Here is a 27,331-nt window from a genome sequence, read left to right as displayed (position 1 = left end):
AAGTTTGGGGTGCGTTTTAACCGTCACTTTTTGTCAACGTCAACGTTTCGATATAGCAGATTTTGCTGAAATCTTGTATGCTCAGCCAGAAAAACTACAAACTCGTCGAAACTTAATTTCTTTACCAAACTCGTGACTTTAGTCATGACCTTGAAATGCGGTCAGGCATATATTAATATTTTTTTGAAACGATGATTCTACAATTGATGAAGGGACGGTAAGGGAAAGTAATGAAGAAGGATTTTTTCGGTTATAATCCGGTTATAATCCTTTCCACCCTTCCCCTTCATTCCCGAAAAAATCCTTCTTCTTCATTACTTTCCCTTACCGTCCCTTCATCAATTGTAGAATCATCGTTTCAAAAAAATATTAATATATGCCTGACCGCATTTCAAGGTCATGACTAAAGTCACGAGTTTGGTCAATTTTCATAGGAACGGAGCCTTTCTCCGAAGAACCGCGCTGAGAAACGCGGACTAACACGCTTTCGGACGAACAGCGTCACACGCAGTACCTTGCAAGTCGTAAGGGCCTGCATAGTGTCGTCGTCCTGAAAGTAAAAAGACGTTAGACTAAAACTTCTCGGTCGGTGGTTTCTACAGTAGGTGTAGGAAGAGGCACAATTTGTGTGTCTAAAAATAGACCAACCCATGTCGCGCTATGGTTAATAAGGGGGGTTGTGCAGACTTCTTTTGTCCAGCGCCTCTGTGGTTCAAAGGTACACGGGTACCAGTGAGCGACACGCCCTGGCAGGTGTTGTGGGTTCAAATCCGGTTATAATCTCTGATTACAGCTTGGTTCGACCCATGCACCTTCCAGCATTGGACAAAAGAAAGGAGTCACAACGACAACTTGTTAACCATGGCTACCTATTACCCCCCCCTTCCTTTACACCCTTCCCCTTCATTCCCGAAAAAATCCTTCTTCATTACTTTCCCTTACCGTCCCTTCATCAATTGTAGAATCATCGTTTCAAAAAAATATTAATTTCTTTAGTAAACTTTATTTCAAATCCAAAATAGTATATCTCTCTAAACTTTCGATGTAATATGTAAAATATGTAAAAATATCGCAGCATTACAGAAAAAAATCATAAAAAGCTCGCTTCTTTTCGGTCCTGACACCATGATGCGAATAAGCGAATATTATCAATGCTTTTCAATAACAAAAATTATTTTCATTTCAGTATTTTTCCTATCATTACTAAATACTATTCTTCTGATACCAAAATCATTAAAATAATTTTTAATAATGGTAATTTTCTACAATTAACAATAAGAAAGTAATGAAGCAAAGATGTCGATAGAGCTCCAGACAGAACGGGAACAAAGCGTAAAGGGGAAAGAGTGGAAAATTAGGTAAGGGAGGGTCATTAAAGCAACATTTAAGAAGTTGTGAACCGCAATCTGTAATCCAAGTTGGGGGATCCGCGAATCGAACAAAGCTAAATTGGACCAATTAGAATTGGATTCGAACCCACTCGTCCTACCAGGGCTTCTGTGATTCGCCGGTAGTGATGATCCTTTGAGCCACATTGGACTGGACAAAAAAGAGACTTCACAACACCCTTATTGCTTTTTTTCTCCTCTATGGACTCATCACTGCGACAAGTATCGGTGATGTATTGTGATATCACCCGAGTGTTTGCTGTATAACATGCACTGCATTTTTTGCTATAATCGCTACTGAATGAGCGATATGCTTATTAAATTTTATGCGTGCTTGCGTGTACTCTTATTGCTTACTTATGCGTCTTACTGAAAACACCTTGCGCACACGCGATTGGTTCGATCACAATGACTCAATTTTAATTCATTTAACAGTACCGTCTCTCCCGAGCAAAATTTGACAAAGTTGTATATGGGACATTTGTAGAACTAGGTATTGTCTACAATTTTGTTGAATAAAGTTTTGCTGTATCTTTTGTATTTATGGTGCTACAATGTTGCTAGCTCATTAGTAGCTCAGTAAACGTTCACTGCGCTACTAATGAGGTACTAGCACAGTAGCACCGTAAATACAGAAAATACAGCTAAATTGCAATTAATAACCAGGTCTACAAATGATACCATGTATAACTTTGTCAAGTTTTGTTCGGCTGAGTCGGTAGTATCAAATGAATCAAAACTGAGCCAAAATGATCAAACCATCCCTGGATGTTAGTGGTTTTCCCACTGTGTTTTTGTAGAGTTTTTCAAACTGGGGGAAAACAAACCACTAACATAGCCACAAGTTAGCAATCTCTATCAGCAGTGTGCACGCTCTTATTCGCTGCTATAAGCTTTCGTATGCTAGCGCTTAAATTAAATATCACGTATTATTGTGTCTTAAAGTTATATTGAAATATAAAAATATAGCATGCAGTTATATATGCAGAGATTGCAGAAAAACTTTACACACAAAATAGTCAACAGAGAGCGCTTGCGTATAGACATAGAATGATACTCACTCACTATCTTGTTTAGTATTGGGCGATACCGTATCGATACCCGCGATATCGATACTCGAAGGCCGATATTTCGGTATTTTTCATCGATACTTACGACGTCGATATTATGCTAAATCGATAATTTCATCCCGATACTGTTTTGATAAAGCGGGATATGCAGCTAAAAAAATATAGGCTAAAACTAGGCCAGGAAATGCTCAAGAGAGCAATATTTTCAGGATTTTTTCTCGTGCTGTTTTCTTTTCAGGTATCTACTAAGCTTAATTCTCAAATTTACTTTATTGGAATTGACTCTTATCCAATTCAGAACTGATCCGAGAGCACAGAAAGTATTATTGGGCGTTGACGGCAATAACAAAGACTTTCCAGCTTTGTACACGCCATAATAGCGGTAAAAGTGACAGAGGTGGGACAGAGATCGAAAAGAGCTAGAACCGGAAAGGAGCAACTCCCGGTGGAATTCTGCAGGAATGGTCAAGAACCGCCAGCAACGACACCTCACTGGATGGTTTCAGGGGTTTGGGAGAGGGCTGCCGGACGAGTGGATTGAGGGTGTGGTTTGTCCCATCTACGGAAAGGGCGATCGGATAGATTGCTGCAATTGCCGCAGCATAACGTTGGTCAAAGCCACCAACAGGGTGCTCTCCCAGCTTTTGTTGCGTCGTCTATCCCCGGTGGCAGGAGAGTGTGTAGGGAAGTATCAGGTGGGCTTTATGGAGGCTAGTGCTACTACGGATCAGATTTTTACTCTTCGGCAAATCATCCAGATGTGTCGGGAGTACAACCCATCATATTTTTGTGGATTTTGGGGCAGCATACGATTCAGTCGGGCGCGAATAGGTGGTGCGGTTTCCCGTACAAAGCGACGTGTCCAAAATAGCGCTGCACTGGAGCGAGTGATGTGTTGCGTGCGTGTTTTGGGGGCACTCTCTTAGCTCAACATGTTTTTTATTTATTAACTTTTATGAATCCCTTTTTTGTGTAGCATTTCCTTATCCCAGAATGCCGCCTTGCATAGTATCGATAAATCTAATATCGATGCTTAACGAACGATATATCGACGGTATCGATAAAGCGGCGGATTTGATATTGATATTCAATTATCGATACTTTCGGGAATTTTGCCCAATCCTTTGTAGACTGATATGCTGGGGTTTTAACCAGATTACTGACATCTGTACATTGTTGTATCACGAGTTTTTAAAACCATGAGGTGTTCATGAGGTGTACATGTATTAGTATCGGCGTTGTACAAAGCATGCAGGGAGCGAGCTGTGATTCTTACCACGAAAATATGGCGTCTTATCTGGGGCCTGGTTTTGGTGACAGACAACCCGATCAAATGATTCTAATAAAAATATCACTGAATTTTAGCTTCAGTTGACCTACGAAAAGAAAGACAAAATCTAAGAAAGGAGCCCGCCGAGATTTTATGTTCCGTTATCCGGGGCGAGATTGTGCCAAAAAAGCATATATTTTTGTTATTTAGCTCAGTATACACACAATTTAGGAACTAAGCTGATTTCAAACCTGTCAATATATACTAAATTGTTCAATTAACAACTACGGTAGAGATGGTTTAGTTACAGTGAAACCTTGATCTTTGGCACAATCTCACCCCTTCTAGGGGGTGACATTGTGCCAAAAACATAAAGTTAGGCTAAAAACCTAAACAGTGAACATTGGCATGTTTATAAACAATACACATAAATATCAGTATAAAGTAGTTCACATGGGGCCGTTCATGAACTAAGTGGACTATTAGGGGCAGGGGGTCAGTCAAAAACAACGCATCATACAAAAAGTATGAACGAAAATAACCCGGAGAGGTCTGAAATAATTAAAAATGAGTTCGTAGTCAATGGACAGCCTTTATATAGCCAGTAGCGTTTCTATGGTTAACAAGGGGGAGATATATGAAGGGGTGTATCCTAAGGGGGCATACCTATTTGATCATTTAACAAATGTAACCATTACTTCGTTCGAGAACCCGCGGCCGCAGAATATGTGGCCCATACCCCCTCCCTTCCCCCTCCTTAAAACTGGCAGTTTAGACACGGTATAATATATTCGTCTTATATTAGAGTGTTTATTCAAAGCATATGAAATTTCCAGAGAAAAAGTAAAAATTCGTTTAAATTATTTAGCAGACCTATGATGCTGTTTGCTCCAAAATTGAAGATGCAATCTAATCTGTCAAAATATTGTGCTCAATAGTATAGATTGTGAGAGTACTGGTGTATACTGTACATACAATCATTATAGCTTGGCACAATTTCACCCCTGTGAAGCTCGAAAAGTACTAAGTTTGGAAAAATATTATTTTCGTATTCAAACGCATAATAAACTTTCAATACATTCTTTTTTGATTAAAGCAGAGGAGCGTTTGGTGCGAAAAATGTTAGACTGAATACTGGGCAAGTTTTCGATCTGCGGCTAAAAATATATTGGGTTTAGTTCGTGGCACTGGGCTCCAATCCAGAATTTCTCGATTAGTACTTGAGTGCTTTACGCATTTAAACTATACCACATCCATGTATTAATTAGTCTCATAGATTTCTATAGATATAATAAATTTTCACAAACATTTTTGGTTTTCGGTACAATCTCACCCCCGTGGCACAATCTCACCCCGGATAGCGGTAATAAAAATTTGATTTATATTCCACCATTTTTTGCCCCCAAGACCCCAGATTTTTCATGCCAAGTAAAAGTAAGTGGGGTGATGACAAAAATAAAAAAAAATATTCTGCAATGGCATAAAGCAAAGCCTGGGTGCTAATTCCATTATCGAAATTTGACCTTCTGTTTTTATACGACAGACTTCGCAACCAGCTGTTAGAATACAGGACAGTGCGGGGTCAGTGCTACGATCCTATTGACTCTAACAGCCTCTCCCAGCCGAGATTCGAACATACGACGACTGGCTTATTAGACCAGCGTCTTACCTCGAGGCTAACTGGGAGGCAATGGCATAAATAAACACTAAATTTTTGTTGTCCGCAGTTTTTCCTATGCCTATGTTCACGTCGTGTCCGGTTCTCTTTTCTTAATTGACTGTAAAAATTGTTTGCACAATCTGATAATGGCTGAGTAAAAAAATAAACCGAAACGTAAGTAAAATAAAAAAATTACAGCTATTTGGAATTTTCATCATAAAACATCAGCCCGAAGACCTATACAAATATTCCATTACAATTTATGTGAAAATACCTGTTTTTTAACTTCTAAAAATTGAATGTAGCCCAGCGTCATTTGAAGAAATTCAGACTAATAAATTTTTCGAAAAGAAATCAGCTCTGTGCAACGTTTAATATACTTTTGTTCAGTTATGATTCATATAAGAAATACATAGTTGTATAAACAATTGTTATTGGGAAATGTTAAAGTCAACCGTTTCCTTTTGAGCCATTCAAAACAGAGAAGCAGAGAACTAACATATGCAACTATTCCCGAAAATAGCTCCACAGAATAAAAAAAATATGTTTAGCGGCGTTGTTGCAAAACAAATCAAAAGTATTCCTTCCACTTTATGGCTATTATATCAGCAGTCGTTTCCCTCTTACACAAACATGTGCTTTGTGCTAGATTTCCACTCTCGCTTCGTTAGCGTACATAAATTTTCCCCACTTTTCCGTAGCCGAGCGGCCCATTGCAGCAGCAACACCAGCCACCAGCAGCTCGAGCGGCTCACCAAGTGCCAACGACCAACAATCAGAAGAAAATAAGAAAATTTTCAGTATATAGAACATTTCTCTCTTTTCCATTCAAATTCGCTTCCTTATTTTCTTCGCGTGAGCCTCCGCGGTCGAACACGACCGGCGAGACTCTCGCAGTCACACAGACAGACGCACCATGCGCCGCCGCGCCGCTTCTGGCTGACAGTGAGCTCAAACTTGACTGTGATGTTTTGCGCCCGTTCGTGGGCGTCGTGGTCAAAGGCGCGCTCTTTTTCTCTCGTTTCAGTCTCGGTCTCGGATCGATGTAATTTCCCCACAATGCAATGCAATGCTGTACGAGTACGACACGCGAAAAAGCTCTCCCTGCGACCGAAAGCTCACTCACTCTCAGTCACGGTGCTCGTGCATAAACGCATAGCATACAACCCTCCGCCACCCCCCGCCCGGTCCGATGGGTTTAGTCCTAACCATCAACAACACGAGAAGAGCCGACGACATCAGCCGCGCTGCCTGGTAGCGGCATAGAGCATAGGCGCGACGACGACACGCGGCTACAACGCTGTCAGACACGATCGGCGAATGTTGTTGGATCCGTGTCGTTCGGGCCCCGGTTGGCTCGGCTTCGTTCAGTTGGTAACCTACTTTGCTTCGATTCGTACATGTTTTTTTCCGACTCGCATCCAATTTCCGCGCGCACATCGAGCGAAAACTTTCTGCGGTTGTTGGCACGCGAAAAGAACTGCCGCATCCTTTCGATACGGATTAAGGATACCCGAGTGACGAGGGATGAAACCGCGAACCGATGGTTCATTCCTTCTTCCTGTTGTTTTCGGTCTTTGTTCTACAATGCGATATCTTGTGTTTGTGCTTCCGTCTCGTTTTCATCAATAGTTTATAATAGTTTCTGGCTGAAGGAAGTAGTTATTGGACCGAAGGTTTAATTTTCCTTCGATGCGTAGAAAGTGAGAGTTTTAGAGATGTGTTTGCAGCAGTAATACAGTTTTAATGCAGCTGCCGCCTAGGGATTGCGCTGTCGTTTATGAAGTGATCGTTATTGACCTTAAACCAACTGTCTCGTAATTTGAATTGTTTGTGTTCTTAATAGTGGATATTTATACGGATGAGGTGTGAAATTGTGGGATGTAAACAGAAGATTTTTTCCTCTTGCAAAGAGTGTGTTTTTAAAAACAACATTATTTACGGCAATTGCGGCGAGTGCATCAAAAGACTACGCCTGCGGAAGAGAACGAAGCAGGACAACCGTGTGATGTACGTTATGAATCGTTATAAAAGTGTCTGGCAAGTGAAGGCTCGTTAACGCTAAAGTGTCAGAAACCAAGAAAAAAAAATATTCAGCGAAATATGGATTAAAATGTAGTTGGAGAAGCAAAATATTAACGGTTCCAGTTGCTTGCCACCGAGCAGTTATTCGTTGATGATCGCCGAGTTAGGAGCAACTTTCGAAGAAATCCGAAACGCATAACAGATCTCACCGCCAAGACTGACCAGTGTGTGATACGGAAATCAAGTGGATTTAAATCTAGAATGCGATGTGGAAGAATTACTATCTACTGTTTCTACTAATTACTGCTAGCTGCCCGATGTGTTCAAAGTGGAAAATGAAGAATCAAAGAAGTGTCTTGTTAACATGATGATGAACCGTCCAGTGATCGCTTTTGTTCTAGCTCACATTACACTGCCGGCATTGTTTCCTTGCCGTCTTACTAGGCGGTTTGCACGGTGCTACAGATCGCTACTGATCTTCAGCTCCAGGCCACCTTGTTCCAGTTTCGTTGCACATTTTCAACCTAAGGATACCACACAAAGTGATTCATCAACTACTTAGATCTCCTCCCATTCGTAAGAGGCGTAGTGTTCAAACAGAGTACATAGCCATAATTGTAGCTCCCAGAGATGTATTTTTATCAGTTGTTGAACCTTGAAAGGAACCAGAGGCTGAGTAGCTAGAATTCTACAATACACAATAGTAGTGAAGTAATCAGAGTGAAATTAAAACTGCCCATGTTTCATCATCAGTAGTGTTTACCAGAGTGACCTTTCCCGGCGCAGTATCAATTGCCCTGCGAGAAAACGAACAACGAGAGAAAGAGTTCGCGCGATAAGTGATTCCAGTTTCAAGTTTATCAAAATATTTACAAAGTGACTGCTAATGCGAAGGAGAGTGCTTCCTGGTAGTGAGTAGCAGGCAGAAAAGCCAATTAACCTTACTGCAAACGACACGAAGAAACGGCGAAGAACGATGTGAATGAATCGATCGAAGGTGGCGCGATAATCGCGGAACAGATCCATTCTTGCAGCCTGCTGAGCTCCAGGTGAAGAAAACAAAAAAGTACTATTTTACCATTGTGCCGCTGACATACACCACGATCATGACGAACATGACGTTATCCCGATAAACCTGTGGCAAACAACGCAGTGTGCTGTGACGATAGTGAGTGTGTTTGTGACCCGTTTGCAATGATGCTTTCAAGATAAAGCCCCCCAAAGTGAACAGCCCGTAAGCGACCGGAGCAAATAAGTGCTCCACCTATATCCTTCAATCTGAATCCCGTTAGAAATCCAGAACTCGTTACGAAAATGACGTCTCTAGGTAACAAAATTTCAAATTCACTTTTCCACCTCCTATTTTGTTTCTTGGTTGTTGTACATAAACCCCTAATTTCGTTTCGATTGGCTTCAACTGTTTTGGCAATGCTTAACGTCCTGGTTCTAATATTTTGTTTTTGTTAAGTTCTAAAACGATTCCTTTATCGATTAATTCTGGTTGATGGGTCTGGTTTTCTTACGTCTGTGTAATAAGAAACATATAGAACTTTTGTTATTTTTTTGGTGCAAATTGCGAACATTTTTTAACTGGAGTTGTAACTAATATCAACGACTTAGAGGATTAAATATAAATACACAACCAACAAAGACTGCACAGACTCCTGTAAGTTACACCGTTTCTGGTTGCCATGATGGTAGAATATAATTGAGCACCAAACAAATAAGGGCTAACATGTAAGTGGTATTCTTTTTCTTCTATTTGTAACACTATTTAGCTTAAAAGCGACAGATGTGATGAACGGTGAAAAAATACTCTTTGCAGAGCAATATAACTACTAATCCTTTATGCATAGGTGAACGCGTTTATATGCTTAATATTCTGCCAGTGTTTTATTTTTCTTGTTAATTTCTAAGGTTAATGTAAAAGTAAAACCTTCAAGACCAATCATGGTTATCATGATTGGAAACCGTGTTGCAAGACTTGGCCTTAGTAGCGTTGTAAAAAAAATCATACAACTGAGTTGAATACAGTAAAGACCTAAGGTCTTCCAAAGTTCACAACGCTTTGAGACACCTAAAACAAAAATTTGAATTGCTTTCTATGTGTGATTATTATACTAGAAATTTCAACTACCGTTTCAACAGCGCCGTTTTACTCTAACGGCAGTTTTATGACCAATATCGGTCACTTTAACTATTAAAGGTGTGCAATAAAACACAAAGTGTAGCATAAGTGAATTGAATTGCCTTTCTTTACGAAACATTCAAGTGTTGGACATTATTAAGAGATTTTATTGCAAATATGATTCACTGTTTAGAAAGATAATATTAGGATAAAGTTCCAATGAACTCTGTCTAATGCTCACGTTTTTAAACCATCACTTATCTAAATTTCAAGCTCCTATCATAGGTACTAGAAATTCGTGTTCCACACGATTAGCAAACGGATCGAGAATAGTTATTGCCATCATTTGCAAGTATGACGTAACTGCCAATTACCCAAAATTGATTTTATATTTGCCAAATGGTTCTTTACAGTGTTTTTTGCATGTATTATGACAATATCAACGCATTTTCGTCCAAAACCACCAAAAAAATTAAAGAAAAATCAAAATGGCATAACCACCATTTTGCTGCAGAAATGACGTTACAGTGTTAATTGTAATAGAATTCATTTTGCTACACGTTAAATCAGTTGAAATTACTACATGTGGTGATCTTATATGAAAAATCTTGCCTTTCTCATATAACGATACTTAATTTGTTCAATGGTCATCCAAAACATCCAGAACACATCCAAGTTGTTCCAACATGGCCAAAAGTACATGCAATGGTTGCAAAGCAGGAGTTTCCCCTGGGGTCAAGTGGTACAGAACTGCAAAACGGTAGCGAAAAGAATTATCCCGTGAATTAACATTCTCGACAACGGACAAGTGATGTGTTCTAAATAAAAAGTTGGATATAGAAGTGAGGATTTTATTTTGGACATAATTTATAGACGACTAATCTTCGTAGGAGTTAATTTTGGGTTTACTTTTTACAAACATTTAATATGTTTAGTGTCTTCAATAGTACGCTTGGAAACATCATTATAACGACTCATCCAAATGCATCCTCGCGATAAACGGTCTCCAGAGAAAGTATGCATTTTATATATTTATATAAGATGTTGTATATCGTATTACTTTCTACAACATTTCAAAGCATAGAACAAATCATACACAAAATTGTTGATAAAAGTTGACTTTTATTGCCGTTCTCTAACGAATCATAACACAAGTTCACATGTGAAAAGCAAAATTTGTATCGCCTCAATAAATGGATACATGGTCGCCCTACTCATTTTAAAAAATACTCTGCATTTAATTAATAAACTTCTCTAAAGACACCATCCTTATAAAATTACACATTTTGTGTGCTATGAAAAAATCGTAATTAGATTTTGTTCCAATGTACCTATTGTACAATGCAGTTCTCAAAATCTTCGTAGTTCGACAAAGCCAAACCAGTTCCGGAAGTCATTTTTATCGTTTTGTGGGAAAACGATCCACTGTCAAAGATCTAAAATATTTGAAAATGAAATACACAACGATAAGGAACAGGTGTAAATTGATAAAAATTAGAATAGAACCCAAACTCCTGAAATATTGTATTTTCAGGGGTCATATCCAATGGAACGCAAACAAATTTTTTGCTTCAAAAATGCTCTCTCTGACTGACCTTATTTAAGTCACCTCTGGGGTGCCCCAGGGTTTCCACCTAGGGCAGCTTCTTTTCATTTTACACGTAATGACATTTTTTCATACTTAAGCACTCAAAGGTACTTATATATGTAGACAACATGAACTATATAGGAAAATGAAAATGCTCATGACGTCGTATAGTATTTCAAAATGAAGTCAATGTTTATTTCCTGTATGGACTCATCACTGTGACTAGTATTGTTAATATATTGTTATGTTTAAAGGTTTTTTTGCGATCATTACCTCTGGCTCTCGTTCTTTTTTGGTAGTACTCAATACCAATAGGATACGAGTCAAAACACACTTAGACCCAGCTATAAAACCAAAATAAAACTGTTAATAAAACTAATTTACTGTGCTTGCTTATACTATCATGGGGTTGCACTACATCCCTTGTGCAGCAATACCAAATGGCGCACCAATCAAAAATTGATTATACTACGGTTGTTTGTCAAACCGCAATAAATCACGATAAACTTTAATGCGCATATGCTGCAAACCAACGGAGACTGCTGAAAATTTATTGATTATTCAATGGGACATTTAATCATGGTCGCTATAAACCAAACCAAATCAGAATGAGCTGACAATAAAACTAACTTTTCTGCTCACGGCTGTATTTTCCAATTAACAAAGCTGGCGGACTAATTAAGCCTTTCCCCAGATCAAGCTATAAGCTTTACAGGTTTGTAGCAAGAAGCTTCATTGAATTATGGGAGTAGCTCAACAGTAGTAACAGTAGCTGTTACTCAATAGCATTTAACAAGAAAATTTAAACACCCACGATTGCCACACACTCAGGAAACCAAATTGTACCATAGTGTAAAATTATAAGGAATTTACGAATAATCTCAGACTCAAAACTGACATTTACAGAACAGTAAGGTACCCCGGGGGAAGAGGGAATACGGGGCAAGTGGGAACGGAGCGCATAATTCGCTTCAACCTCATTTTCTTAACCTGAACCTTTCTTGAAAGATGAAAGATACAACTCCAATGCACACAAGAAAATTATAAATTATTTATAACTAGCTGACCTGACAAACTTCGTATTGCCACAAATTAAACTGTGTTGTACATCAATCGTGAATCTCGGATGACCTTTGTCACAATCTTGAGTTTTGCAAGTTTCTGGGGAGTTCATGGGTGTTTTAATATACAAATTTTCCTCACAGTAAAGTAGAAAACAACTCCCCCCATTGCTTAGCCTGACAAAATAAAGCGGATAGCATTTAAATATTCGCCATCAATACAAACCATTTCGCCGAATACCATTTTGAGGAACACCAATTCTCGGTTGACCATAACGCGGAATATAGAGTTTCGCAGAATACCATTTCGCGAAAAACCTTACGCGGGATGTACTATTTCACGGAAAATCTTTTCGTAGAAAGTACCATTTCGCAGGGGTGACCCAACTGAAGGAAAGTAATAGAGGTCAGTAGATCTAGGAAAATAAATAAACCTAGATAGATGTGATCTCTACGGTTGGTTCCATTTGATTAATTAGTTCTCGAGTTTTGATGAAATTTGTATTTCATTTGTATAGGATCCCCCCCTCCTGATGCGGAGAGAGGTTTCAATTCACCATAGAAAACATTCTTATCTCCAAAAGCACCCACATGTCATATTTTGTTCCATTTGCTTGATTAGTTTTCGAATTATGAGGAAATTTGTATTTCATTTGTATGGAAGCCCCCCCCCCCTCTTAAAAGGTAGAGGGGTCATTATTCCCCTCCTAAAGAGGGGAGAGGTCTAAATTCACCATAGAGAAAAAATTGCCTGCAAAAACACCCACATGCTAAATTTGGTTCCATTTGCTTGATTGGTTCTGGAGTTATGAGGATATTTGTATTTCATTTGTATGGGAGCCCCCCCTCCTAAAAAAGTAAGGGTTCCTAATTCATCTTACCAAAAATTCATGCCTCCAAAAACACCCACATGACAAATATGGTTCCATTTGCTTAATTAGTTCTCGAGTTATGAGGAAATTTGTATTTCATTTGTATAGGAGCCCCTCCTCCTAAAGTGGGGAGAGGTTTCAATTGACCATAGAAAAAATTCTTGCCTCCAAAAACACCCACATGTCAAATTTTGTTCCATTTGCTTGATTAGTTCTCGAGTTATGAGAAAATTTGTATTTCATTTGTATGGGAGCCCCCCCTCTTAAAAGGGAGAGGAGTCATTATTCCCCTCGTAAAGAGGGGAGGGGTCTCAATTCAACTTTAATGCACTAAGAAAATTCATATAGAACGAATAATACGTAAAATGGACCAGTAGATTGCATGCGTATTTATAATCAGAGCTCATGGCGAAAAAGACGATTTTCTGATAAAATCCAATATCGCAGCGAAATCCTAGATGGCCGCCATTTTTTCACTCCATTTGAAAGCTCCATGTGTTTCGTTTGACACATTTCAGCGTTACGGGACACAATTAGCACCTATTTTTACTGTGTAAACTGCTTCCTGTTTCACCAATTTTTTGGTAAATGCCTTGAAAAATAGTTGATTAACAAGGACATTATCTTCCACTTGAATACCAGGGATTTGGTGAAATAGCAACTGATTTGCATAGTAGCAATAGTGTCCCGTCACGCTGGAATATGTCCTTTACAGAACTATATCATTTGTTATTTACTTAATTTTGGTGCAATAAAGATGTCAAAGTTGGCCCAAAACAACTTTTTTCCAAATTGTCCGGTCTCTTGGTGAACGGTGTCCACTGTTTCGAGGTATTGAAAGTGTAATTCTCGTTTTTTAACCATTTTCAACCAATCAAATAAAACAAATTTCATATTTGAAGACCGACGAGAATGAAGTTCCACGAGAATTTCTCACAAAAGTGTCCTCCGGATTTGGGAAGCTATGAAATAATGGATAAAATGTATGGAGAACTTAGACCATCTCTCTTTTAACATTTTTATCTTTCGATTCTATACCCTTGCCTTCAAGCACGTGAACAACTATTCTTTCTTGTCTTTAAATTCTAATTTTGTTTAAACATCATAGAAAAGCTGAAAATTACTAGAATAGTGTATTGGATGGCTGCGTCTACGGCGGGTCTTCGTTTATATCCAGTTTTGATGCGAATTACTTTCAAATACATAAAATAATTTTTATGGATTGTCTCTTCGTAATCAACCAAAAATAATGTAAGAAAACCACTATTTTTCACTATTCTTTTCAAAAAGTCCTCTTGGATTTTCTATCCGCTTTGAATATGACGAAGAGCATCAACAGCAGCCGAGTCATTTGCTAAAGACTTCGAAATTTGAGCTCTGACTGAAACTACTTGCACTTTTTTTGTGAAAGTTGCATAACTCGTACACACGGCATAACGAATACATGCATCGATTTTTGTAAACAACTGTGTTTGTCCATGGTAGACGAAAGCAAATCTTGTTTATGACGAAGTACAGTTTCCGTATGACGAACTGCCACTGAACAAGAAAATCAAGAAAATTAATAGATCTATAAAACTAAACTTCACAAGCAACCACAATGAGATCAATTTTGTATTGGTACACCATTGTATTGCTACGCCTACTCGTAGAAACACTTATAGTAAGTTTAAAAGAGACGTGGCAACTAGTTTTACCGTGGTAATATAGGCAACCGTGATAAATTTGATTAATAATAATTTTATTTCAGTTTTATAGCTATAAGTATTGTTGGGCTCGTATTTATCATCTTGGTATTTCGTAATACCACCACAAAACCAGTGGGAGTGATTAATACTGCAATAAAGCAAAGCCTAGGTGCTACATTCCGTTGTCGAAACTTGACCTTCTGTTTTTACGACAGACCTAGTAACCAGCTGTTAGAGTGTAGGACAATTGCAGGACCAGTTACTACAATCCTATTGACTCTAACAGCTTCTCCCAGTTGAGATTCGAACATACGACGACTGGCTTATTAGACCAGTGTCATACCTCGAAGCCAACTGAGAGGCTAAATGTTCCGACATATCGTAGCTAAAAGTGATAGGCTTATTTTTGTAGTGGTAAGAGATGACGAAGGCCCTTGTGATTCGCCAGAGGTATTGCTGAATTGATCGGAAACCGATCTTCATACTCACCCTACGGTATGTTAGGTACAGGAGTAGCAGCTTACAGAACGGAGGGAAAACTCCCAGTTTCTCAAATTTTGCAAGGAGGATACCGTGATCAACCCGATCATACGCTGCTTTCAGGTCTATCAATTTACACCAAGCTAGCATTTTCATATGTATAAAAAGGCAAAAATCAGTATTACGTACAGATATACATGCTAAATAAATCGTATTTCATGCGCAAAATTGGCATATCCGTACTATTTTGGAGGCGATATACGTGATTACGAATAATTTTGAGCGTTACGACTATATAACTATTTATATACGATAATATCCGATTAAGCGCGAGTCGCTCCGTACTACTCTACGATTTTGTGCTGAAAATCGTATGTATGTCAGTCATTATCATTATATACGACAGAAGATCAACTTGATCCCACTTTATCCAGCTTTAGTTACGATTTCGAGTTTGTTAGGAGATATTTACGATAGTTTTCGTACATTGAAATACGAGTTGGTGCTAGCTGGGCACTCCTTCATTCAAATTATTCATGTTTGTTTTGTATTAGCGAGTACGATCGTACTATGTAAATTGAAAAACAATTTTCCAATCAGAAGGCTACAACATCATAGTATCTGTTTTATGACACATCCTGATATTTATACCAAATTGTATTTGGGAATCGGGAACAATTTCTCATCGGTTTCGCATCTAACTGAACACCAAGGTAGCTAACGTGATTGATAACTCTTGATCGTGCGTTTAATAGTGAAATGCTATTGGATTCGCTGTACAGAGTTATAACATTACGCTTCGTGATGCTACCAAGTAACCGGTTTCTAGGGCACCTGCTTATGAATAGAGTAAAATCTTTTGTAATTGGTGTTAGTCCTCTCTGACCGTACAATTAATTATAATTTTGAATGATCAATGTATACAAATTTTTCACCAACACCAACAATACGATTATGTTGCAAAAAAAGATAGTGTAAAGAGTAATGGACCAATGTTACTACCTTGTGGAACTTGCTTGCAAACTAAGAAGAACAACAGCAGTTGAGTTTCACACGTTGAGTTCTAGTGCGCAGCTATGAACAGTCATACAGTAAACATGCCATGAAGCATGAAACCGTAATACTAATTACTTGACCAACATGCCATGGTCTATTCGATCGAACGTTGCTTTCGATGAATGTTGTGCTATGTAAAGGAAAATTGAACTTGGCTAATCGAATTTGTTTATTTGTTATTGTTTAATAATCTCGAATATCTCGAATAAAATAAGAACTGTAAAGATTATTAACATATAGGGTTTTAATGGTTGCATTACAACTGGGCCAAATTATTATAACGAGGACGTATGTTAGGCCTCAGATGGCCGTTATAACAGTGTGATCGTCATAGTGGGTTTTGAAATCTACTTTATAAGTAAAATAAAACGCAAATTGCTACTTAGGAAGTATTATTTTTTTAAATCGTTGGTCGCAATATTAAAATTTATAAATAAGGCTAGCAACATTTCATGAAACGCTTCTGCTGAAACTTTCTAAATCCATACGCAAAAAAATAATGGAATACGGTAGCATCAATCAATGGTTACCACTTTCAGCATCACATACATGTAGGTTGAACAGTACTTCCTTTTAACGGGAAACTAGCAGTCATTAACTTTTCGTCGGAGAGCCCAATTTTGGAAGCAGTTTTTGGGCCCAAACGCAGGGTTCTGTTTGAAAAAATGTAAATACTGCTTTTTTCTTGTCAATCCGAACACAGCGAATATATTTTCATGAACAGAAATTTTGTTTCAAACAAAAAAACTGCTTTTGAAATTGGCAGAATCGATGACTGCTAATTTCACCTTAAGCTTAATAGGATTACTAAAGGCTCATTAGCATCCAAGTACTAAGAGCATGTCTTGAGTTTGCAGCGGTGTTATTTGTGAAAAATATATTATCACACAGAATTTTTCCCTTGAAATTGATTTTACACACTCGTTTATTCAAACCCACTTATGAAGTTTATCAAGATCGGCCTCTAGTTATTGCCTGAAAGGAGTAAATGACCGGTATGATTTTAAAACTTTTTTTGAAGTTTTAGTAATTGTTTAAATTTTCTATGGAATCACACTCTCTAACCAACTAGAAACACTCATGAAAGCCGTTGTAGTATCTTGTTCAATCCTCTGAAGCTGATATGAATAAAACTAAAAATGATAACCTTCGAACCTGACAGACATTGTACGAAATAGAATCCACTAATGCAGTAATGCATCTTGCCTTTTCACTCGAAAACCATTAATATGTACCTGTATGCGTTTGAGTATTATGAAAAAAGCCAACACATTTCAAAATCACTGTCATAGATTCATTCACCTTTGACCTACATAAGGATGCTTCCTTCAATCCTTGCCTGTATCAGTTTAATCAGTTATTCTCTTTTGCTCGCTGGCCCTCAAGCTGGCTCTCCCGGCAAGGGCTCTTGGCTGCAAAAACTGCACACAAGCCCAGTATGTACCAAAAGCGCATCCCATTCAACCTAATTTTCATTCTACATCCTCATTCTGCTGCAACTTCAGCCTCCTAAGGATCGATGCACATTGCTATGCATTTTACCACCCATCCACCCATCCGTTCATCGGATAACGAAAATTTCGAATCTGCACGAAGCACTTGGCAGTGCAACCCGAATTAAAGCCGAACGTGTACCAATCGTAAAAGCACACCGATCCGACCCGAACACCGAACGATCGATTCGTTCGGGTGTTTCATTGTCGGCTCTCTTTTCGTTCGTCGAAACCGGCTGCTCTCTCGGCAACCGGAGGAGACGGGTTCGGGTGTATTTATATCAGCTGCTCGCTACCGACACCGACGCCGCCATCGTTGCTTTTATGCTTGCATTACAGCAACCCCCACCCCTATAAAGCACACGAACTAAAACTTGACACAGCTCTTGAAGTTCATTGAACCCGGGGATAGTGGCGTTCTCTCGTCGGTGAAATCATCGCCGTCGTCGTCACCGACTTGGTTGCTCCATTCAAGCTTTCCTCAGCTTGTGGCGCTTACCAACACCAGCACTCACACATACTTATGCCGAATTGAAGGGCTGAATGAGTGAGTATGCTCTGCCGGTGTGCGGCAAATGGATGGTGTGCGGAAGAGTCTGCTGCCGCTGCTCGTGCGAACCAACCGAGAGGATCGAATCGACACACACGGACAGAGGGAGAATGAAGGAACCGATGATAAATACGTTGCGGGAAAAAACAGTGAACGTGTTACATCAAACCAACGGCAACGATGCGATGTGAGGCAAACGGATTGCGTAATCCTGATGGTGCTTTCCTTTGTGGGGCGAACTTGGTCGTTGCACTCTTGAGACCACTCTTCGGAGTTGGAGGAGGAGGAGGTGGTGGATGTTTCCAAGAGCTCTGGCTCCTGATGGATATGGCTAGAGTTTAGATTCGGCTAAATTTAGGGGAAATCCCAACGCTAAACAACGTACTTCAACAAGCGTGGGAGAACCACGAAATAAACACTTTCGCAAATGGCTTTTTTTCCTGTGAAAAGTTGCTTAAATTTGGTGTTTTCTCTTCAAGAGTGCTCCAAATTTTAAGCGCTTTTAAACTGTTATTTATCCCACAATACATAAAATACATTTTATCTTGGTATTCTGGTGTTTCCTGACTCGAGTGGAACGAGCTGTAAAAGCAGTGGACTTAGTTTTAAACTGTATACTGGGCTAAATACAGTATTCAGTACCTTTAGAAATGATGTACAAAAGTAATACTGGATGATGCAAGCTTACGCGGGTAGCTTAGGTCCTTCTGAATACCGAATAAAGGGTCATCTCAGAAATACTATTTACTTACTTTTCAGCCACAATCCGTTTATCGATACTGTGCCAGAAATAGCCTTCACGTCACGCATTCTTGTGCTCTCCTCCAATCGCATCGATTACCTCCTGCCCGAGCATCCTCGAGCGGGAGCAATATATTGCCTCCGCCGGTCGTTCATTCAGCATTCTTGCTACGTGACCAGCTCATCTTGACAACACCTTTATATACCTGGTACAACGTGACCAGTTCATCCTGACAACACCTTACACCAGGTATCAACAGGTTGATTTACGTGGTTGTACCAACTTTCAGTCCAGTTTACCACCAAAAATTGAACACAGGATTTTATGTTCAAAGACACCAAGAATTTGTCGTTTCTTCTCCTTCGGTGTCCACGCTCCCGACGGCCACCAAGAGAATCAACCTACTCGGGAACTAACACTCGAGGGCCACCATCATACCGTTTTGGTAGAGGTTATGACGAGCCTAATCCTACGATTTACGCGGATGATACCTATGCTATGTCTTTCGCAAAACAGTGAACAGTCCGTCACCTTGATTCAAACCGTAAAACGTTAAAAACTAGTCCATTATCTCACTAATTAGCCTGACACTTGACGTGGAACCATCAAGAATGGCACGTATCAGCCCAATCAGTATTGTTGGCAGTCCACATTTAATCTTAATGTGCAGAAAACCAATTCGCGTTACTGAATCGTACACTACCTTTAAGTTAAATTTTAGAAATCTGTTGAGGATCTGTCGTTGAGCCTACAAGGTGTGTGTCGATGAGAGGATTTGAAATAGTGAATAAATCTAGATAGATGTGATTTCTGCGAGGCCGCTGGTCTCCAGCACTGGCTGATGTGTCTAGCAGCACTCATGGCCTGTGTCATTCTCGGTCTAAATCATTTATAATGCGTTACAAGAGCATGTAAGTAAGCCGATCAGCTACTTCGATTGCTCACCATTGTTTATGTGAATGATGGAAAGTAAGTAGTGACTAGTGAGCAGTAACAGATAATTAGTCCAGTAACGGTCACAGTCTGTGAAATAAGATGCAGGAAAGATCTGTCCTGTTCTTATTGACGAGACTGTGTTCTTTCCCGTTCAACAGTTCATCGAAAGGTTGTTTTCAACACCTGCCCACCTTCGATCTTTCGATAATCAGATTCCTCTTGCCACCATTGCGCATAACAGGAGTTGCAATGACCTGATTCCTGATTGCGTTGAATTCTTTGTTTGATTGCTTTATTTTTCTGAACCATTTTTATAACAATGAGGATCAGAATCAGACGTATCGATGTCGGGTGAATATGGCAGGTGGAACATTACTTTCATTTTAGCGTTTTCAAATAAGTTTTCCCAGCTTTCATAACATGTGATCGGCATTGTTCCACATAATAATGGTATCGTTTCTGCAAATTACGAATATTTCTACCTTAAAACTTGCCACAACAGTATCAATAGACGTCTTGCAAAGTCTTTGAAGACGAAGCCTTTCCAAATTGAATTGACTAAGTTCGGTCGCCATGAGTCTCTGGATCTACCTCTTCTTTGTTGTAGTTGCGATTCCAGATAAATGCTTCTTCGCAGATCTTATTTCCCTCTCTAATCACGATGTATCCAATCCAATTCCTCATACCTTTTCGAGTTTGTGTTGCTATCTGTCGTTGATGACATCAAATATGCAGTTGCTCATGGGATATCCAGTTAACAAGCAACCAAGGACGAATGATTTATCGCAGGCTGTGATTAATAAATACCTGCAGTTTTTTCTAGTTTGAACGCCAAATGTTTCGCAGACCTACAAAGACACATCCCCTGATCCGTACTACCATCTGGCGTTGTCTGGCTATCAGGATTTTGACAGGGGTTTTACCTGCCTAACCCGTTGTCCCACGACAGAGAAGCTGGTGCGGTGCCCAGCGTTCACTATAATAGACATTCAGTGCCACATTCAGTTTTAATAAGGGACTACGCTTTACGGCAAGGTATGGGATAGGGTGCCATTCTAAAAAATCAAAAAATGCGAGCGTAACGAAAAAATGAAAGATTTTGAACGCTAATAGCTCTGTCAATTATGAATGGATTTTGATGGTTTGAATACCATTCGCTTCTTAATAGATTTAGCATTTATGTTGTTTTTATTAGAATTGCCATTTTCAATCACTAAATAGGGAAAATTGACGAAAAGTTTCAAGGTTACATTTTCCCATACATTTTCTTCGTGGTTACTTTGCTTCACAGGCAGGGACGACAATTAAACACACCATCTGTTTAAAGTAGTTTCTCTTTACATAAATAAAAAATAACAACCCCTCCCTCCCCTACCGTCACAACAGATCGAAGATGTTTTACGACGTGATATCTGTGGTTGGGAAGTACACCAGGGTGCAAAACCACCGGTTTTGTCATTTGAATTTGTTCAACCGGTTTTATCATTTGCAGATTAAACCTACTGTGTTACCTGACTCATAACAAATATACGTTATATACGGAAGAGGGTCTCGAAACTCACTAACTTTGTGGTTTTTCGTTTAATTGATCATAAATTCGAATAGAGCATACAAATATCAACTATATAACATAAGAAATTACATGTTTACTCCAAAACTAAAAGCATGAGAGATTTTAGAATTTCGGAAATATTCGGGTAACACAGTAGTCCAGTTCGATATCCTGAACGTAAACAATTTTGTTAATGTGTAAAATCACCCCTACCCCTACAACCAATTTAATATTTAAACATTGAATCTAGTTTAATTTGATGTCCTGAAAGTGAAATGTCATAGAAAAGTAAACGGTCATCCTCTCCTTTTGCCAGATTGCATCCATACACTGCAAGAATTTGTTCGGAACTGTTGTGCTCGGAAACAGGACTGTGCATGTGATGTGACGCAGTAATTCTCAAAGCGTGGAAAATCAGCGACTATCAGTGGTTGGAGAATTCACGAAAAAATACCTATTTGAATCGATGAACATCCCTCATGAACATACACCATTCGCCGCCTTACCGATCATGCATCCTTCAGCTTTGAATCTCATCACGAAGATAACCTCATCGTGGACATTCGTTCAAAAATTGAATATTGAAAACTGAGTGTGGTCGATTTAGCGGGTTTAAAATATCCGATGACGCCGGAGTATTCCAAATAGTATTATCATGAAAAGAGATTAGTTTAAAGTAGTGTTAGTAACACTTAGTGTTAAAAGCAGCAGAAGGTATTATTTCGCACTTTTGCATTGCACACGATATTCGTATATTCAGCGATGCTATGAAGCATCATAAATATAAGAGGCTGATGTCTGTCGCCAAAACGAGGGGCGCGATATGTATTTTCGTGGAAATAATCGCCAACATTAAGCAAAGACTCAAACCAATCATACCAGATTACATTCAAGACGAGCAACGTAGTTGCACTTCATAGAGTTACATAGCGTTAGCGTTACATAGCGTACCTCCAATTTGCTCTCAATTAGACGCGAGGTGACGCGCGGGGGTTACAGCTAGTGAATGTATATGAATCATTAGTTATAGCGAATTGAACTATTCGCATCTCTGTTTTTCTCATGATAAAGGCGTTTGCCGATGCTCGGCGTATATATTCAGTTTTCGAATTTTCCAACCTCTGGCGACTATTTTATCCGTGAATAGTTCTTGAGCATTTCAATTGCTGCTTTGCGTCAGCTAGTTGCATGCAATTCTTTACATAGTTACAATTTTGTATTTTTGTTAAGTATGCAAATAGCTGTAAAGTAGAGCGTCGACAGGAACTAGTAAGATGCAGAGGACGTTAGCTAATTGATATTTCAACTGGCTGTCCACATGTTGTTAGACAATTATACTTCAAATCATTCTATAAGAATTAATGGTCCTTTCAACAATTTCGTAGAAATTGTCGAATGCTAATCAGTAAGTATTGTAAATGATGATCCAGAATAGTTATTTATTTTTTGGTTTAACCGTAGTTGTAAGCAAGCTCCTTAAGTAAGCTAACTTCGTTAACTGCATACCAGTTTCAAGTCAGTTGATTAGTGCCATAGGCTATGCAAAAATTGTCAAAATGCGAAATCATCACCAATCATTAGATGATTGATTGTGGCCTGATGGTTTAACTCTTAGTGGAAGTACAAACTCTAAGAAACTTAGAAAACTGATGTACAGAGTACAGGCATTTAGGATATTTAAACTTAACTTTATTAAAGAAACGTATATAAAGTTTCTAAGGCATTTATTACAATACAGTAAATTCTAGATTTGCGTAATAAACTGCTGAACATTTTCAAATTGTCAAGCATTATCGAATTTTACCCTTCTTCGTAGTCCTACGTGAATCTCTCTTTCATTCCCTTAGGTCCCCTTTAGGTCATACTACAGACCTTCATACTTTTTTCACCAAATCATATTCCGTGATACTGCGGATCAGTCTTAACTTTCCGGGTGACCTTCTGCCGTAGTTGAAAACCAAGCGGTACACTGCGACACTTTGTTTGCACTTGGCAGGTAGTTGTAAGAGTTTCTTTGTGCTCTTTAATCAGTCGCGCCACAATACTCTTAGGTTAATCCAGCAGTTTTGCCAGTTATCGAGTTGACGTTGATGGATTTTAGAGGTCCCATCAGTATTTTGATCTATTGATATACCGTCCAAAAGTAATTTTCTGTATTCCGCACTTCATTTTTTTCAGTATCGCTATGGATTGATCGAACCAGTTATTATCTGTGCTTGAGTGTCGGTGCTATTCACTCTTTTTCTCCTCCATGCTTTTTACTACTTTCCAAACAATCTCGATATCTAAAGCCAAGAAGTGTGGAGTGGAGACTAGTTATAATTTGCCCATGGCTTATGGTCTCATAACGCACTTTGAGCCAGTAACATTCTTATAAACTTGCCCTAGTAAGAGGTTGCATTAATTTATTTATTTATTTATTTTTATTGGTCGGCCATCAGCGCATCAAGAGGTTATATAGGCCGTTGATGACAAAAAAAATACAAACGATAGATTTCAATTTCACATTTTACACTAAAAATCTTAATACTAAAACAATTCATTTTAAAGGGAATTATAGTCTTTCTAGCCTAAATAACTTAACCTATGCTTATATTTCTAAAATAAGTTAACTCAAATGGAATCGTATATATTAGATTGTTTTAAGAATTTTAAAACTCGGTTAATGTCACTCAAATTATCTCTCAGTGCAATGAGACCTGGAATTTCCAATTCCTTTCTCAACGTCGTGAACTTTGGACAAGCGGTAAAAATATGTTTGATTGAGAGAGTTTCTTTGCATAGATTGCAGGGTTGCATTAATGGTGAATACAAAATTCACTATGATAGAAGGTTGTGAGCTGTACTTAGAGTGGGATTATTCGCTTTGACGGAACAGCTTTCAGATACTGTGATATTTAATAGAAATATGACAGGGCTCACTGCCTGATTTCGCCATTGGAGCGCCCATTTCTAAATAATCTAAGCTTTAAAGACGGCATTTACTGAAAGTTTTCAATTTCCTGCTTCAGTTGTAAGAAAGTGCATAGATTGTGCTGAGATTTATGGAGACAATGTCCCGACTGATAAGTCAGATAGAGAATGATGTCGACATTTCATGGATGGTTTTGAAGACAAACCCCGTTCTGAATAGCCAAAAAAGTTAAAAGGCGAGGAATTGGACACGGTTTTTGCCTTGTGTGAGCAGATCTTTGCATACTCGGCTGTTGAAACCGCAGCATTGTTGATTGACAAAATCCTGTTTTCACAAAATCCGCAACGGATCGGCTCTAGATCGTTGACGGCTTGTTTGCATTCTCCGCACTGTTCTTTATCCATTTTGTTTTGTTCCAACAATTGGCGCTAGTGGCAGTTGAACTTAACGAAAGATAAATCGTCACTTTGAACAGCGACAAAATTATGCCGCGAAAAATTAAAACCTTTTACTCAACTCAACGAAACCTAACATTGTCCAGCTGGCCAATTATTTTGAGATGGTGTTCGCTCGGACAGTGGCCGGTACTTAGTCCTGTTATTATACTTAGTTCTTTTTTCTTTATACTAAGCAATGATAGGCTTTTATTACAGTTTGGTTGCAGTAGCGGTTTGATTGTCGTGGTGCTGCGGAGGAGTTCCAATTTTACTCGAAATTCTTATTTGAACACGCGTGATGACACTCCTCAGAACGGTTCTAGGTCAATAAAGTCGGTGGAGGAACCCTGCCCAGCTTAGCTTTCGACTATTTATTTCATCGCACTCCGCAATGACCCGAAACCCAGTAAAGGTTTACTTGATTCTTTTTTTGTGACGCTTCAGTAAGAGAATACAGGTCCTTCCTGGTTTTGAACTTGGAATTGGAGGCATTACTAGATAAAGATTTGCGTCAAACGCAAAAACAACGTGAATACGTAGATGCGTGATGAATTTGGGAAATTTCACAAAATGATTCAGTTCTTATTCGTGCGGAAGAGTTCTACGTGCGCAGCTTGACTCCTGTTTTTCTTCCCAGCTTACCAACTGCTCAGGTGTTCCTCAAGGAAGTAAAATGGGATCTCTTCCATTTGTGTTGTTTTTCAACATTGTTGCTTCGTTGTTTGGAGTTAATTACAAATTGATCTAATTAAAGTTAAAGCTTGCACCTGGGAGGTGCACTACGTTAAGCATACGGGCTTTAGACATAAGGATGTTAGGCATAATGGACAATAGTCATAATTTACAAAATTACATCTTCAACTTCCTGTGAATACGTGCTTGAACTAATCATTATTATACTACAATAAAATGGCAATGGGACCCGCCCATGTACCACATAATTTGGAATAATTTTGTTTGGCATGAAATCATTAGCATAATCATAAGGGACCATTTGGCATAAAGACGTTCGGTTTGCTCCGTGATACACTGAGATAGTTTCAGATGCAAGATTATGACCTGTTTCCTCTGTCCAATTCGGTATAAAATTGATATAAAAAAAGCAAGAGAAATCTATAGAATTGAAATTTGAAATATTGATTTTTTATTTTTCCACGGTGAACTCCTCTTAGACTGGATTTACCCATTACCAACTTATCAAATTTAAGGATCAGTTTTCTCGTTTGAAATAACAATTCTGTTTCTAAAAATGTACTCACTACATTTAAGTACAGCCATCATCGCAAACCATAACTGGAGCACCTTCGCTTACACTTCAGCCATTTTCTCACCTTAGCCAATTGCCGGAACAGAACGGAACGGAAAGAAGGTGGCCGATAATTGCATCCTCCGTACGCGAAAGCCCAACCGACCGACCGGTCGATCATAGTAAGCTCTAGGCCATACAGCAGCAGCAGCAACTTCAGGAAATGATTGAACACCTTGTTGTAGGTATGAAATCCGTACCGCCACCGGCCGCCGCCGCCGCGCCGATCGGTAGCGCTCTGAGGTAATCCATTTCCACACGAGCATTTCCTCGTTTTAATCACGCTTCACACTTCTTTGCATTACACCTGAGCGGTTCAATCCTAACTAGCTGGCACGCTGGTAAATGGGTTTCCGAGCAACGGTGGCTGAAAAAAAGGGGTGTGAGAAAACATTTTTTTGCGAAAGCAACATTTTAGTTCGGATTTTCTAGTATATGTGTGACGGTCGTGGTCGCTGTCGTAGTCGGAATAGCGATTTATGGAAAACTTTTTTCCATACGACTGGTGAGCAGGTGCACATTCGATTTATGCTACATACATGCTGGCTGGCTGGCTGACTGACGGTGGCTGGCTGGCTGCCTTGACTGGATTATGTGGAAAAACGTGCGAAATTGCTGCGCTAGCGAAATGTCTACGCGCTCGCGGGATTGGCTTTGGCTGTGGCATCGGTCCGGCGTGAGGTGAATGTAAGCGTTATGTAATCGAAAAGGTGAAATCGTGGCCATCGTCGTCGTGTTTTACGAAGTTTATGGTTGAACTTAAGCGCGGAGCTCCATCCAATCCGACCAACATACAGCGGCAGCACCAGGTATGATGTAACCGATTCGCACCAAAGTCAATGACCGAGATGATGATTTCTGCTTCTGCCTGCCGCCGCCGGTGGCTGCTGTGGCGGATTGACTGGCAAAATTTCAGGGGCCGCATTATACAAAAACGCTGAATGGGTCGTTGACTTGTTTGGGCTGTGGAATTGTTTTGGGTTGACTTTGGTTGCTCCTTTTCGGGCGAGTGAATCAAATATGATCTAAAACTTTTAATCATTAACTAGATATTGCCTATGGTGGAACGCGAGGAAGGTAGAAATGATGAATGGGACGATTTGATGTTACGCAAT

General features: G+C 39.2%; 1 protein-coding gene across 1 annotated transcript in view; it reads left to right on the top strand.

Annotated features, from left to right (window-relative positions):
- The first annotated feature begins 9,104 nt into the window (after positions 1-9,104).
- LOC128738835 (hormone receptor 4) overlaps positions 9,105-27,331 on the top strand; it is a 57,469-nt gene continuing 39,242 nt past the window's right edge. Inside the window, exon 1 of the mRNA XM_053834251.1 lies at positions 9,105-9,150. The gene's annotated coding sequence lies outside the window, so the exon portion shown is untranslated. The remainder of the gene's footprint in view (positions 9,151-27,331) is intronic.

This window comes from Sabethes cyaneus, chromosome 2 (assembly GCF_943734655.1).
Source record: "Sabethes cyaneus chromosome 2, idSabCyanKW18_F2, whole genome shotgun sequence".
Taxonomy (NCBI): domain Eukaryota; kingdom Metazoa; phylum Arthropoda; class Insecta; order Diptera; family Culicidae; genus Sabethes; species Sabethes cyaneus.
The sequence above is the reverse complement of the archived record's forward strand: the minus strand, read 5'-3'. Positions and strand labels throughout refer to the sequence as shown.